This window comes from Cavia porcellus, unplaced genomic scaffold, assembly GCF_034190915.1.
Source record: "Cavia porcellus strain 051 isolate PalLab524CR breed Dunkin Hartley unplaced genomic scaffold, mCavPor4.1 scaffold_6, whole genome shotgun sequence".
Taxonomy (NCBI): domain Eukaryota; kingdom Metazoa; phylum Chordata; class Mammalia; order Rodentia; family Caviidae; genus Cavia; species Cavia porcellus.
The window spans coordinates 78,211,092-78,227,255 of NW_026947489.1; the positions used below are offsets into that span (position 1 = coordinate 78,211,092).

The 16,164-nt window shown below is 44.6% G+C and overlaps 1 protein-coding gene and 1 long non-coding RNA gene across 5 annotated transcripts in view; one reads left to right on the plus strand and one right to left on the minus strand.

The window, feature by feature from the left end:
• Abr (ABR activator of RhoGEF and GTPase) overlaps positions 1-16,164 on the minus strand; it is a 195,506-nt gene that overhangs the window by 147,725 nt on the left and 31,617 nt on the right. The gene's annotated exons all lie outside the window — the stretch shown is intronic.
• On the plus strand, positions 3,720-15,437 carry LOC106027649 (uncharacterized). Of its 4 annotated transcripts, none has more exons than XR_010048212.1 (5): positions 3,720-3,976; positions 5,458-8,550; positions 9,275-9,376; positions 10,673-10,771; positions 11,058-15,437. It is a non-coding gene; the product is annotated as an uncharacterized LOC106027649 (long non-coding RNA). The 4 variants fall into 4 exon arrangements; XR_010048214.1 differs by lacking the exon at positions 3,720-3,976 and having other exon boundaries at positions 4,201-6,077; positions 6,174-8,550; XR_010048213.1 differs by lacking the exon at positions 3,720-3,976 and having other exon boundaries at positions 4,201-5,620; positions 5,713-8,550.

Here is a 16,164-nt window from a genome sequence, read left to right on the forward strand (position 1 = left end):
ATTTGCATGTAATTGGTGTTTAGAAGCAGCAAATTGTAGCTCTTGTCTGGGAGAAAGCAGCCCCAGTTGCCAGCCTGTCCTGTGCTTCTCCTGCCATCTATTAGGTGCAGATGCTGGAGCTCACTGACCTCAGCGCTTGCACTCTCTTCTCATGCCAGCCCTCCAACAAACAGAAGGAAAATCTTGCTTTTCAGTTCAGCATTGGGAAATGTACGGTGGAAAGTGGTTGTGGGCTCCCAACCTCCCAAGGACCCAGCCTGAGAGTGTCTTGAGGCAGCCTAACAGGCAGACAGGGCTGGGAGGACCTCTGTTATGGATTAAGAACTGGTAGTCAATTTAACGCCAGTTGGATTACATCAGCATGGCACTGAGCGAAGATGCTCCACCTGAGGAAAGCTGCCAGCATAAATAGGCGGAAAAGGAGAAGGAGGGATTAAGGCGTTAATGCGTTGTTGTGTGGAGGCATTGTGGGTTCTCCTAGAGCTGCTGTTTGAGCTGTTGGTTCTCCTGGAAAAGCTTTGGTCCTCACATCGAGCACTGCTTCCTGGCTCCGGAGGGGAAGACATGTGCTGCCTGGTCTCCAGGATGAGCTCGTCACCCTGGCTTCCTGGCATGTACCCCACTGTGCTTATTGTCAAAGGAGCTCAGGACCTCCGTGTCGCTGAGGATGGCTGTGGTGCCTTTCAGGACAGCCCTGGTCTTCATTATGAGTGTTGCTTCTTGGCTCCAGCATAGAACCCTCATCCCACCAGCACAGCTCCTTCACCCCGCTGGTGTGGACTTTCTACTTTCCACCGCTGACCTTTGGGCCTTCCCAGCACGGATCCGTAAAAGAGACTGGTGTGAGTCCTTCTTGTGGGCTCTGGACCTCCACGTGGACTCGTGGGAGGCACTGTCATGAGCTCTGGGTTTTCATCTGAACTCATGTGGGACACTGCTGTGGGATTTAGGCCCTTGACTAAATATTCTGTTTTTGGTGTTGCGAATAGATCTCCTGCATTTTCTTGTGTTAACTCCTGGTGACCATTATAAAAATAATATTATAAACTCCATGTCCTGATTCTAATTGTTTTCTGTACAGTGCCTGACTCCAACACCCTCTGTGGCCACTGCCTTCACTAAGCCACTCTTTGCTGGGCAGGCCAGGACCCCTGAAGAATGCAGAGCCAGACTCACCTGACTTGGGGGCATGAGGTCCTGCAAACAATTTAAAAAAAAAGTTCCTTTTCATTTCCCTATCACCAAAACAGAGACGAACAAAGCACTCAGTACTTAGCCAAGGTCTGATTTATTGGAACTTAGGTCTGAGGTCCCAAAAACACTCAAGGCCATGAAGGTCAGTAATCCAGGAGGTCAGACTTTTACATTTCCTTCCAGCTTCTCACCTGGTACCTAGTAAGGATGCTCTAGCACACGGAATTACCCGAGGGTTCTGCTCTCTCCCACTTGAGGGGAGCTGGTGCGATGATTGAATATGACTTGTTGTCAGCCTTCTCGAACTCATGCAGGAGGCGAACTCCCAGGCCACATGTTACTGGCACTGGAGGAGGGTGGGAATTGAATCTGACTGTGGTGTGCAGCACTGGAGACCGAATCCAGGGCCTTGAGCATAGCAGACAAGTGCTTTACCACCGATCTACACATCTAGATGAGAATGTGGGGGTGCTTTGGGGAGTGGTTAGATCAGGTCGTTAGAGTTGAATCCCATGATTGAATCCTAGTGGTTTTATAAAAAGAGGGAGAGAGACCACATGGAAATACACATGTTCTCCTGCCTTGATGTGATGAAGCCAAGAGGAACTCTGTTGTTTGGACTTCCAGCCTCCAAAATTGTAAGCTAAATAAATCTCTTTTCTCCATAATGTAGCCTGCCCCAAGAATTCTATTACAGTAATGAAACGCTGACTAATGTCCCTAGTAAGAAAGTACCAATGAAGGGTAGAAGAGGAGGAATAAAGATGGTAACAATTATATTTATTGTACCAGGGTTGATATAAGGCCTTTGCATGTAAAAAACAGATCAAACTCAGGACCACACACTTGCAAGGCAGGCACTTATGCCGCTAAGCTAAATACCCAGCTCCATGTATAAAATAATATAATCACCACAGTGGTCCATGACCATCTGTGAGCCCATGTTTTAGTCCTTCAACATTTTGTTCTCTTTCTCCAACAGAAGAAAAGGGGCACTAAACCAGCATACTCAGAATCCAAATTCTAGTTCTGCTCTGTGCCCTTTAGGAATTGTCTTTTCCTTTCTGAGTCTTGGGTTTTTTCACCCAGATGTAACATAAAACATGTTATATCATCTGCAATTCCTTGATTTCTTTGAAAAAAAAAATGACCAGGAAGTAGTTGATAAGGGATGGGAAAACTTTATTCTTTTCAATCCTTCAGTTCACATTATCCAGGAAGTTTAGTAAGTCTTGAGGGTTAGAAAAGTTATTTATTAGGCACAGAGTCCCTGGGCTTTATATAAGACAGGTGGGCACAGTAGCAAGGGCCTGAAATCTCAGTTCTCCGGGAGGCTGCATCAGGGGTATTGTAAGTTCAAGCCCAGTCTGGACAACTTAAGAGACTTAGGGAGACCTTGTCTCAAAAAGTGAGAGGGTTGGGGGGACTGAAGATATAGCTCAGTGTGAAGGCCCTGAGGGAGGGAAGGAAAGAAGGAAGGAAGGAAGGAAGGAAGAAAGAAAGAAAGAAAGAAAGAAAGAAAAAGATCCTCTGCATAGATTGTTAGCAATGGTAGCTTGGAGACATACCCGTCAATTATAAAGACCAGGCAGTGCCCAGAAGGTCCTAAGAGTGGGCTGAACAGTATGTTATTAAGGAGGTCACCACTCCCAGCTAAAATTGATGACAATGCTTCTTGAAGGAAAGGGCACCCAAGATTCATTGGGATAAGTAATTCAACATAAGCAACTGAAAAGACAAAAATGCAAGTGAAAAGCCAGGTGTATAGGCATATACCAATAGTACCAGCTATGTTGGAGGCTGAGGCAGGAGAACCACTTGAACTCAGGAACTTGAGGCCAGCCTGGGCAACATGATGATATTCTGTATAAAAAAAAAAAACAAAAAAAACAAAAAACAAAAAACTATAATCCTAGCACTCAGGAGGCTGAGGCAGGAGGACAAACACAAATTCAAGGCCAGCCTGCATTGTACAGTCAGTTTAAGGCCAGCCTGACTTACAAAGTGAGATCTTGTCTTTTAAGACAAACAAACAGGCAAATAAAAATATGTACAGGGAATGAGAATGGATGCATGAAGAAGGGTGTTTTGAGAACTAGCAAAACTTATTCATCTAATGTGAAGCCTCAACATGAACTCAAGAGACCGAAAAGAATTTATAGCCCTTTTTCAGGTATTTGTTGATTTATTTAGTATTTGGGGTTGGACCTACGGTCTTTACCCTGAACTATATTGCCAGTCCTCCTTGTATTTTTTATTTTGAGACAGGATCTTACTAATTGCTAAGTGTCCAGGCGGGGCTTGACCTGGCCTCAGCCTCCAAACCGGCTGGGATCAGAGGTGTTGCTCCCACACCCAGGTTAGCCCTATCTTTAATAAGGACACCTTTCAGGGGCCCCCTTCACCTTTCATGCGCACAGAGTTCAGGATCCAACTTCCCTCCCGTGAGTTCCCTGAAAGGCCTCCCACGTGTTCCTGGCGTCAGCAATCACATTGTAGGCACTGTGTTAGGCCGGTTACTGTCACTACCGCAGGACACTTCATTGTGGAAGACCACAACTGTCATTCCCCCTTTAGAGGAGCTCATGATCACACTTCCGGAAGCGGGCCAAGCTCACTCTCTGATCCAGCTCAGGACAAGAAGCCTCAGCAAGCGTCCTCGCCGGACTCCCTGCGCTGATGCCCACTGATGAGGCAGCATGACGTTGATATGAACTTAGCAGAGCTCTTTCTCTCAACTAGTGAACACGGCACAGAACAAGGACGTTCTTTAACACGTATGGTACGAGCATGTAACACATTTTGATATTTGCATCCCCCTTCCCTCCTCTCCCTTTTTCTCCTTCCTATATCCTTTCCCATCTCTAGAAGACAGGCTTCTACTTTTCTGTCTCCTCTCCTTTACTTATTTATTTTAAAATTCTTTATACAAGAGAAAACGTGATTTTTAACTTTCTGAGACTGGCTTATTTCACTTAACCTGATGGCCTCCAATTTCACCTATTTTTCTGCAAATGACAGGATTTTGTTCTTCTTTATGGCTGAATAACTCTCCATTGTGCGTAATATATATTTTCTTCATTTACCTAGGGCATCTGGGATGTTTCCACTGCTTAGCTATGGTGAATTACTCTATCACTACATTATTCAGCAGAGCTCTTTCTTAAAGCCATTCTCCAGATGAATTTCCATGTTCTCCTTCCTCAGCTGAAATCCAAGAAGCTCTGGGGTCTTCAGACTCTCTTCGGGCAGAGGACCTGTGTCTCGAAGGTTCTCTGGTGCCAAGGCTGTGGTGCTTAACTAATCTCCAGAGCACCACTTTCTTACCCAAGCCTGACCCTGCCTCAACCAAGTATTTTCTGGGGATGTTGTGTTTTGTTTTGTTCTTGGTGCTGTGGATTGAACCCAGGGCCTCCAGGTGCTAACCACATGTTCTACAACTGGGCTACAATCCCAGTCCCTATAATGAGGAGCATTTTAGAGGAAAAAAAATATTCCTTAGTTAAAATTAACTTTTCAGAGGAGCAGAAGAAAAGTCAGGTAATCCACTCTACATTTTGATTCAGCTAAGCCCTCATCCACATTTTCATGTCTCTGGGCTTGTATTTCCTGAGCAGTCTCTGTTCAGTGCTCTGAACACAGGCGAAGGCCCCAGGAGAAGAGGGTACCACAAGGTAAGGTAGGAGAGATTCACTTTCCTAAAGGTCCCCACGCTCTGAGAAACCTCCACCCTGAAACTGGAAAAGTGAATGTTTGAGAAATTTCAGTTCCCTGCTGAGCCACCTGGGGAGAAGCCCTTTCAACAAACACTACAGAAGCCATCTACTGTCTGAGGCAGTCCCAGGGCTGTATTTTAAGGGGAATCATTTGTATTTTGGAGCTACCAAGGAACACTGATTTAATCTGCTCTGGGTTAAAGAGAGAGACATCCCTGGTTCCTGAGCTGCAGCAACCTCCATGTTGTCCTACATGATTTCAAACCTCTGACCCTGTGCCATCCTTCTGAGTCAGCCCTGTACCCAGTCAGCCTGACAGATGGGGGAGGAAGAGGCTGGGCTTCTGCCTCCTGACCACCCTGGTGCCTCAAGCTCCTGAGACCTCCTCAGATCTTAGATGCAACTCAGATAATACTTGGCTCTCCTCCCTCCCCTCTGTACAGCCCAAAGTCTTCTCAACAACTTGTTGCCCAATCCCCTCCTTGCCCCACCAAGTTATTTTCCAGGTTCCTATTTCTGTCTGATTGTGCAAGTTTCTCTCCCCCAGCAGGCCACATACCCATCACATGAGGGCAGCCACAGGCGCAGAGGGATGAAGGCTGATGGGAAGTCTCCTTTCCTGGAAAGTCTCTTATGCTGGTCCCCACTCTCAACAGCCAGCATCTCAGGAAGCTTTGGCTCACTCAGGACGATGACAGCCACAGGCCCCAGTGAGATCACGACTTCCCCAGAAAACAGCTTCTGTGTTGCCTCCTCTAACTACTTAGCTAGATCTGAACTCCCACTTTTTTCTGCCCAGTAGGTCTCCGGTTGTGGGAGCAAATGCGTCCTTTGACAGTCAAATCAAAGCCACCCAGCAGCCTGCAGAGATAAAGTCATGTGCTGCTGCTGCAGCTGGCTGGCTGGGATGTCCACCCCGGGGTTAGGTGTTTGAGGCCCTTCAGGAGGACTGAGCTGCTTTTTTTTCTGGAGGTGAGGGCAGCTGCTTTTGTAAGAGACCCTATTTGCTACTAGAAGTAAACAGAGATGAGGAAGTTGCTGCAGAGAAGCATCTTGGTCCGCAGAGTTCCTGGTTTCCGCTGCACTGTCTCTCTGGGAGGATGCAGGCCGTGCTTCCTTCAGCTCTGCAAGAAACCCTAACTTCCAGCAAAGACCACTAACCCAAAGGTCAGTATGTGTGGGCACATTTCAACCAAAGCAGAGCTGCTGAAGATTTCTATGTGGCTTTCAGGCCCAAGACGAAAGAGATTCTCTTTTATCCAGGAGACTGGCTCTTAGGCACCCCCAGAAGCTTGCTGGCAGTGCCTAAGTCTACAAGCAAAGGTTCTGGCCTCCAAGTAAAAGGCCCTCTCCCCTGCCCAGCCCTCACTCTCCTGATCTCCTGAGAGAGCTGGTGAGGGTGTGAAAACTCTGCCTAGGAAAGGTCAGGGTCACAGCCACTTTGTTCTGGAAAACAAAAGCCTCTTTAGCTCTGCAGGTGACAGAGAAGACAGGAGAAGCCTGGAGAAGACAGATGAGACTCGCCAAGGTCCTGCTATGACGAGCACCCAAGCCGCTGTCTCAGAAGCCACACTGTATTTAGCATCCTGTCATCTGCTCACTTATGTGCATTTTATAAATCATCAAAAGGCCACATAAAGGTGTGAAGTATACAGGCTGCTGGGGTTTTCATTGTTTTGTTTTTGGAGGGTTTTGTAGGGCTGGGGAGGGGACCCAAAGCCTTGTGCATGCTAGGCAAGCACTCTACCTCTGAGCTACACCCCAGCCCCTGTGGTTTTTGCTTTGCCTTTTTTTTTGTGGTCCTGGGGATCAAACCCAGGGGCACTCTGCCACTGAGCTATATCTCCAGCCCTTTTTATTTTTTATTTTGAGATACAGTTTCACTAAATTGTCCAGGCTGACCTCCTGGACTTACAATCCTCCTGCCTCAGCTTCCCAAGTAACTGGGATTACAAGTATGCACCTCTATACCTGTCTAGGTTTGTTTTTTTTTAACTATAAACTTATTGTTGTTTTTTCTTCTATTGTAAAGGTTATAAAACCACAACAAAAATTCTTTAGACAGGCTAAGACCACAGCTCAGTGGTACAGCACTTGCTTGTATGTACAAAGCTTCAGGACCAGAAAAACAAACAGAACAACTTTTAGATAATAAAAGAGCAAAATGTGATTAGAATTTTTCAGCCTTTTAAAGAATGCACACTGTAGGTACGGGCTTTATATGCTTGTAGCCAGAGTTCCCAGCTTTGCAGGTTGTTTACAGAAATTTCTCAGCCTGATCCTTGGGCAGTGCCACCTTGATTTTCTCAAGTTATTGTTATTATGATTTTTTTTTTTAAGACAGGGTCTATGTAGCCCAGACTAGCCTCGAACTCACAGAAATCCTCCTGCTTCAGCCTCCTGAGTATTGGGATTATAGGCAAGTGCCATTAAGCCAGCTCACATTATCATGTTATCTCAATCAGGCAAGTTCTACCCGACAAGCTATGACCTCACTTTATTCAGGACCTCCTTGGGAATAAAGATGAGGCCCTGTGTGAAAATTTAGTACATTTTCCGAATTCAAATTCGTTTCCTGGGGGAGAAAAGAACATCTCTGCATTTGTCAGCATTGTGCAGGGACACAAGAGAAGAGAAGCCAAGAACTGCTCCTGATGGGCCTCAGGGCTCTTCCTTCCACTGGGCTCCACTGGCCTTTGGGACTGGGAGGAAACCTGGATGCAGGCCAGCACAGAGCAATCCGCCTGCCCTGTAGGGGCTGTGTTAGTGACTTCTTTGGCACTTCAGCAATGGAAATTAAGGACCAAGAGGAGAGGAAGGACAGAAGAATTGGAAAGAAAAAATTAGGCTTGAATTGGAGATAGAAGAAAAAAGAGATTAAAAGGAAATAAGCAAATTAAGATTTTAAAATGTATTTTTAAGAAATACTGCTTTTTTAAGACAAGTCTTTTTTTTTTTTTTTTTTTTTTCCTTAAAGTGTGGGTTAAGTTCCTAATTTCAGCTTCAGAAACCCTCAAACCCAGCCCAGAGACAGATTCATCACCCACAACCCAACACCTGGCAGAAATAAAGTCAGTGGAGGCCTGGTGTGGCCATCCCAGCCTCAGGAGGACGGATGGGAGAAAGGCTTTCCAGGCTTCCTCACACCATGGTACACGCAGGAAATCACATGTGCACAGCACACCAAGGTAGAGAGACAAAGCTGCCGGTGGTCAGAGGTGAGATGGGGGTGGAGGAAATCGCGGTTCCTCACACCTTCAACTCATTCTAGGCATGCTCACGGGAAAACGGTGGGAGGGAAATGGGTCTTAAGAGAGCGCCTTTTAGTAAACTTCACCAAATGGCTGAAGGATTAATAAGCATTTTGATTTTAGAAGCCTGCACACTGCAAATATAAAATCAAAGAAGCCTCCTCTAAGCCAGCAATCCTGGTCCCTCAGCAGGTACCTTGGAGGCTGTGTCCAGGAGAACTCACCTGCATAGAGCACACTTCCAAAAGGATTCACTGTTGGTGGGCACGGCTGCTGAGAGTAGAAATGATACCCTGGAGAATGCCATGCTCCAGCTTGAGCCAGACAACAGCCCACCTTGTGCAAGGTTCCTCTTCTCTAAGTAGGAGCTGGCAGGCCTGATGATCAAGGTGCAGTATGATCTTTCCTTTTTTTTGAGACAAGGTTTTTTGAGGTTGGCCTTGAACTCACTATGTACCCCAGCTGGCCTCAAACTCACAGCAACTCTCCTTCCTCCCTCAGACTCCCAAATGCTGAGGTTACAGGCATGTGCCACCATGTCTGGCTGCTCTCCCTTCTGTCTCCCCACCTGGCTTAGCCTGTTCTCTAACCCCCGAAGTGTTGGAGGAGACAGAGGGGATACCTGCTAACAGCTCTGGGCACTGCTTTAGAGGCTTTAGTCACGCATAGCTATTCACAGGGACAGCAGGTTCACAGCGTCAGGGCCTAGGCTGCTGCTGTTCTGGGCACAGAATGTAAAGATGTATCTCAGGATGTGGGTTCTGGAGACAGAAAAGACCTGGGTTCCAGACCTGATGTCCCACTGTAAAATAAGGGTAACGATGGTTTCTATCTCAACTGAGATGGTTCAGAAGATCAAAAGAGGTAATGGGTGTAAGACACCAGCACCATCTGCTCCTTCATAAGCAAGTGAGTAGTTTGAGTGATTAGCATTATGTTGGTCAGGTTCTGCACACGTGTACACACACACTACAGGTTTCTCCTGACAAGATGGAGAAATGGGACAGCTTCCCTGAAAAGACAACAACCCCAGTGAAGACACTGTCACTGTACTGAGGTCCTCGATGCCAGACTACTCACTTGTTTTCTGTACGTATGTCGCTGTCTTTGCAGAATTAACCCATGAGCACTTTTTAAAGAGCAAAGCAACCCTGTCTCTCCCAAGTGTGTTCCCTCCGTCATTTGTTATTCAAGAGCAGCTAGAGTAAGAAAAAGGTTTGTATTGAAAAACATAATTTCCACACCTTAAATTCAGGGTTGCCATGTGTGAAAAAGGCAAAGACTTCTTTTTTTTTCCTTTGGTCAGTATTGGGAATAAATTCACGATGTTGCACTTGCCAGGCAGGTGCTTACTTACTTACACCACTGAGCTAAACCCACGGCCCCATGGAAAAGATTTCTATAGTTTGCTAAAAGTCTTCAAAAGGTTTTGAGACAATGAAAGATGAAAAATTGAGTATGATATAAACTTTCTTATAAACAGCTCTCTCCAGGGCACCAAAGTAGAGCTTCCTTCTCAAGCAAAAAGAAAATTGAGGTCTGAAGACTCTAAATTTCCATGTATGTTCAAAGAGAAAAGGAAAAACTTGTCATGCATGGTGGTACACACCTAGAACGCCAGCACTTGGGAGGCTGAGGCAGGAGGATTTGCAATTCTAGGTCAGCCTAGAGGGGTACATAGTGAGTTCACGTTTCAAAAGAAAGTAAAATTTCAGTTATTCAGAGTAAACATTAAATTAAAATGTTGGACCAAGAAAAATTAAAAGTCAGGTCTCAAAACTGGGGGTGGGGTAGCTCAGTGGCAGAGCACATGCTTAGCACCGATGAGCACTGGGATGAATCTTCAGCAGCACTATGACAACAACAAAAAGCCAAAAAGAAGTGTACCCCGCCCTCCACACACATGCAATATACTTAGGACACGTCTGAATGCTATTACAGGGATGTGTTTTATAATAACAGATGTAGCAACTTAAACCCAAAAGAACATCTCCAGGCTATTCCTATTACTCATCTTAGACTTCACTTACTCTAAAATGCAAATTGAAAGCATCTCCCTGCTTCCTCTTTATCTTCTCTTCAGCAAACAGTCCCCAAGCACAAAGGTACCTGACACACACTCCTGCACATCACAAAGCCACTGCTAAGAGCACTCTTGCTGTGGACAGGGGAGGATGGGGCATGCAATCCAACTGCCTGAAGAGCCCCCACTACTGTGTGTCCCCCAGGGTGTGAATGCCCTCTCCCCACCCCTGTTTGCAATGCTAGGGATTGAACCCCAAGGGTCATCATACCGGGCAAGTGCTCGGCCACTGAGCGACACTCCCAACCCCATAATGCTGCTACACGGTTTCACATATTAGCTCCTGGTAAATGTTGCATGAAATTTCATGAGCCTGTCAGAGAAGGGAAGATGAGTCCTAATGACCTATTCTTAACCTGCAGACCCTTGGTGAAATCCTGCCTAGAAATTTATGGCTGGAGGATAAATGGCTCTCTCCTTTCACCCAGGAGGCTTCTGCTGTCTGCAAAAACCTAAGTTCAGCTCTGTCCTGGCCCTACCTACTACGTTCTCCAGGTCAGTTGGTGCCTGCAAGCAGCAAGGTCCAGGTAAGCCCCCCTTGGGCCCAGCTTCAAAGCCCAGAAGATCCCAGGAGCGGCTCCCAGGGAACCGGGGTGGGGCAGGGGGTTGCACCCACAGTCAAGCATCACAGGCAACCAGAGTTTCTTCCTGCACACACAATTAATCCAGTATCAAATCAGAATCTCTATTGCGGCCCACTGCTGTGAAGAGCTGGGTGGGTGGGTGGGGAGCCGGCCTTGGTTTCTGAGGTTCACTTGGTACTTGAAATGCAAACGCATTCAGTGCCTGTGGCCTTTTCCTCCTACTCTTAAGGGGAGACAGATGCCTCGATCCTCCAGGGGCTGTCTACATTTTCAGCATTTTGTGTAGTGAAGAGAAGCCCTGCCAGGGACACCAGTGTGGATCTAGCCATCTCCAGGGCAGTGACCAGCGGCATGTGGGGGACATTCCAATAGGCGCTGCCTGAAGTGGAAGGTGAAACCAGCTCCAACCCCTCATTTTCCACTTAAAATAAATAGCTCAGAGAATTTTCACTTCCTGGCTTCGGTGGCGGTCCCATGGGGAATTCCCTGGTGAAGAAGGGAGAACAAGACAAGGCAAGCCCACCTGCCCAGCACCCTGGCCAGACCACTTCCTCTGCTGCTCCAGCTGCAGGTCCTGCAGAAGCCACAGCTGCAGGCCTCTGAGATTTCCCCATGGGTATGCGGGAGCCCCTAGCGCAGGAAACCTTCCCTGGAGGAATTTAAGGATGCCCCTGTCCTGGGCTTGGAATTACCAGCAAAAGGGAAGAGCTGTAATCCTAATGATGGTTCCCTGAAACTCAAAGGATCAGGCAAGGATGCGCCTTACTCCAGTCTCTGAGAGGCCTCAGCCCCACCTCAGATGGTCTGAACCCCCTCACATCATCTGGATTCCATTTTTTGTTGTTGTTTTTCTGTTTGGGGCCTTTTTGAGGCAAGGTTCCACTATGTATAGTTCAGGCTAGCCTTAAACTCTGTAGCCCAGGCTGGCCTTGAGCTTGCAGTGATCCTTCTGCCTCAGCCTCCTGAGTGCTGGGATTACAGATGTGTGCCATCACTACTATCTGGACTTCTAAGAAGCAAGCCACACAGCAAGGCTCCTTTCCATATGCGTTCCACAGCAGTGCTGGATTCCTCAAAAGACACACCTAGGGCTGGGGAAATAGCTCCCTGCAGTAGGCAAAGAATTCAGCTCCCTGGCACTTTTAAGAATGAAGACATGGGTTCAGATTAATTCACTGTGGCCATTAACTAAGCTTCCCAGGCCCCCATGTTCTTCTCCTTTTATACAATGAAACTAATGTCTTCTGGTTACTCTGAGAATAAATGAAGCAATGCACAAATTAGATATAAGTGCTTGTAAATGTGGCATAAAAGCCTGAAGGGCATATAATCCACAACGCTGTTAAGTGTGGGCTCCTTCTGCAGGGAGGAGTGCAAGTGCTGGGCAGAGATGACCAGAACTGACATCTTACTCCAAAACCTAAGTACTGTCTTGAATTTTTTATATTGAAAATGCATTTATGTAATTAAAGTGCACAATGATAGACACTCAGACATTTTGTTCTTTTTTTTGGGAGACAAAGTCTGTCTATGTAGTCCAGGCTGGGCTTGAACTTGCTGTGTAACCAGGCTGGCCATAAACCTGTGATTTTCCTGCCTTAGTCTCCTAAGTGCTGGGATTACAGGGACATACCACTGCCCAGGTTCAAATGTTAATTTTTAAAATTGTGATTTTTATTATAACTTACTATTAATTTGGCTTCTGGCTCAAAGTAGAAGACTGTGTATATGGAACTTACACCATTATGATAAACTTGTCATACGCCTCTCCTTAATTTGAACCCCTAAACATGATATGAATCATACATATATAAAGAGACAGAGACAGACAGCAAAAAAAAATATGTATACACAGTTCAGCAGTTCACTATACTAATAATGTCTGGAAGCTAATGATCACCACTTTGAGCACCTCTTACAATTATAGAGGCCAAAGCTAATTTGTACTAATCTCACAACCTTTCAATAAGTTTAGTATTAAAATATTTATACAAGTTTTTCTTTTCCTGATGTATACAATTTTTGCCTATATATACATAAACATATAAGTTTTGTTAATGAGATAAGGTCTTACTCTGTAGGGTCAGGCTAGTTTTGAACTCACTGTAGCCTAGGTTGCCCTTGAATTCCTGGCAATCCTACCTCCTCAAACTCCTGAATGCTGGGATTACAGGCCCAGTAACATGACTCATGTTAAAATAAAACCCATTTATGCCTAGGGTGATAACACAGGGTGCCCTCAGGGATCAGGAATTATAAGGAATCCCTGAGGATGGAGGTCAAGGGATCAGACTGAAAGAGGAAACCAGAAGCTACACTACCAGGAGAGTGGGAGGGGAAGAGAGGGAGCAGATCCTGGAGGAATGCAGAGAGAACACGCTCCTCTCTTTTTGCAAACTAGTCCCCATCAGGCTCTGGCTTCAGCTTCTCTTTTCACATCACAGCTTCTGTTCCGTCCCTGGTGCACAGAGAGGCAACCTTTTTCTGTAGCACAAGGAACAGAAATCAGGGCTTTGAAAAGCCAGGCAAACACTTCACTAGTAACCTACATCAGCCTTTTATATTTTTATTATTTTGAATGGTACTAAGGGTTGAACACATGGCTTGGCACGGAGTTATACTGCAGGTCCTTTTTATTTTTTATTTTGTGAGGCAGGGTCTTGCTAAATTGTGCAGAAGAGGTTTGGCCTAGTGATCTTCCTTCCTCAGAGTGCTGGCATTACAGGTATGTGCCACCAGACCTGCTGCCTTTGTCAGTTTCTGAGAAAGGATCTAAGTTTCCCAGAGGGCTTCAAATCCATGATCTTCCTGCCTCACTTTCTGAGTAGCTGGGGTTATAAGCATGCACCTGTGCATAGTACAGCATAGCTATATTTTTTCATTTTTAAAAGAATATTTCCCACAAAATGGGAAAGAATTTTAGCCAGCAATCCTTCAGACAAAGGACTTATATCCAGAACATATAAGAATTGAAGAACATCCAGCCCCCAAATTCAAAGACCCTCTCCAAAAATGGGCATCTGAGATGAACATACAGTTCTCAGATGAAGATACACAAATGGCCAATAAATACATGAAGAAATGTTCACCATTACCGGTCATTCAAGAAATGCCAATTAAAACAGCATTGATTTCATCTCACTCCGGAAAGAATAGCTGCCATCAAGAAATCAACTGTTGGCGAGGCTGCAGGGAAATGGATCACTGCTCCACTGTTGGTGGGAGTGTAGACTGGTATAGCCACTGTGCAATCAGAATGGAGATTTCTCAGAAGACTAGGATTGGAAGTTCCATTCAATCCAGCTATTCCCCACCTGGGTATTTCCCCAGAAAAACTGAAGAGCTCATATCACAGTGATATATGTGCACCCATGTTTATAGCAGCACAATTTGTAATATATAAATCTTGGAAATAACCAAGATGCCCATCAACTGCAGAGTGGTATTTTTCTATAATGGAATATTACTTAGCTATAAAAAGGATGATCTTGAGGCCTTCATAGGCAAATGGCAACAACTTGAGACTATCCTCATTAGTGAAATAAATAAGAATCATATTTATAAATATCACATTGTGTCTCTAGTGTAAAAAAGTAATAAGAAATGTAGTAGTAACATAACCTTAAATGTGAAATTGCTATTGTAAGAAAGAGAGGAAAAGAAAGTGCTCTAAAGGATATAACTGTATGTATGTTTAAATGTGTAGGATTGTTAACCATATTACTAAGTTTTTGTTGGATCGTTGAACAGAACTGTTTGCAGTCTTACTTAGTCACTTGTATGACTTACTTTTGTAACTTGAACAACTATTTTTAAGAGGACAATATGTAATTTATCAACTACTGATTTCTTATCGTTTATTTTGTTTTGAAATTATATATTATTTCTACTTTTTCTGTTTTTTTTTTTTTTCTTTAAATTAAAAGAAAATAATGGGGGCCAGGGATTTAGCTCCGTAGCATAAGTGTCTGCCTTGCAAGTGCACAGTCCTGAGTTCAATCCCGGGTACCAAAAAAGAGAAAAGAATATTTATCATGCCTTTGTTTAGAACAAAGCAAGAAGTCTATGACATGAATTTACAGCATGAAATTAATCAAATTGAAATGATCAGTTTTCTAAGAAAATAAAAAGTGTTTGAGAAGAAAACCTGAACAGATTACTAACCTTTAAAAAACAGACATGGGGGGTGGGGATATAGCTCAGCGCCTGCCTGATAAGCACATGGTCCTGAGTTCCATTCTCTGTACCAAAAAAAAAAAAAAAAAGACATGGCCAGGCATGGTGGTGCATGCCTATTATTCCAGCACGCAGGAGGCGGAGGCAGAAGGATCACAGCAAGTTCAAGGCCAGCTTGAACTACACAGCTAGATAGCCAGACCCTGTCTAAAAAATAAAACAAAAAAAGAATTTAAAAGAAAAAGGCTGGTAATGTAGCTCAGTGTGAAGCCCTGGTTTCAATCAACAGTACTTAAAAAAAAAAAAAGACAAAAAGACAAACAGTAGGGGCTGGGGATTTAGCTCAGCGGCATAAGCACTGCCTTGCAAGTGTGTGGTCATGAGTTCGATCCCCAGTACCAATAAAAAAGAAAAAGACAGAAAAAAAAAAAAAGACAAACAGTAGGTAGAGATCTATGCATAAGACCTAACTTGCTATAAGTAAAGACTTACAAATTTTTACAAACAGAAAATGCTCATGTTATATAAGCCATTCCAATGCACAGGAACAGATGGGAAGCTTCTAAACTAATTTTATAACACCACCATAATTCTGGGTAAAAATGAGGAGAGGGGAGAGAAAGGAAGAGGAAGGGTGGCAGGGAGAGCAATGCACTGTACAGGTAGGTGTCAGTCTTTCCTATCCCAGAGGTGCAATGATCATAACTGCAATTATCTTAAACACAGCCACATTTTTTTCTCCATAATACATCTCAGAGCCACCGTGCACCACCATGCACTGCACAACTTGCTACCATGTGGATGGGCTGACTGGTACCCAACGGAGCAGCTAGCAACCCTGGATAGTGAATCAAAAAGTTTACCCCAAGAATAAAATCTAATTTGACATTAGAAAATCTGTGTAATTCACTACATTAATATATTAAGGCAAAAAAGCATATAATCATCTTAACATATCTGAGAAAAACATTTGTGAAAAGTCAACATCTGTTTCTGTAAAAATTACTTCTGGAAACTAGAAATAAGAGTGAGAAACTTTCTTAAGTAAATCTATAAGTAGGCCAGTAGTCTGAGCATCTATTAAGAGGATAACAATATGCAATACAGCAATTATGGGGGATTTTCTTCTGTCTTGTTTTCATTCTCATTTTGTTTTGTTC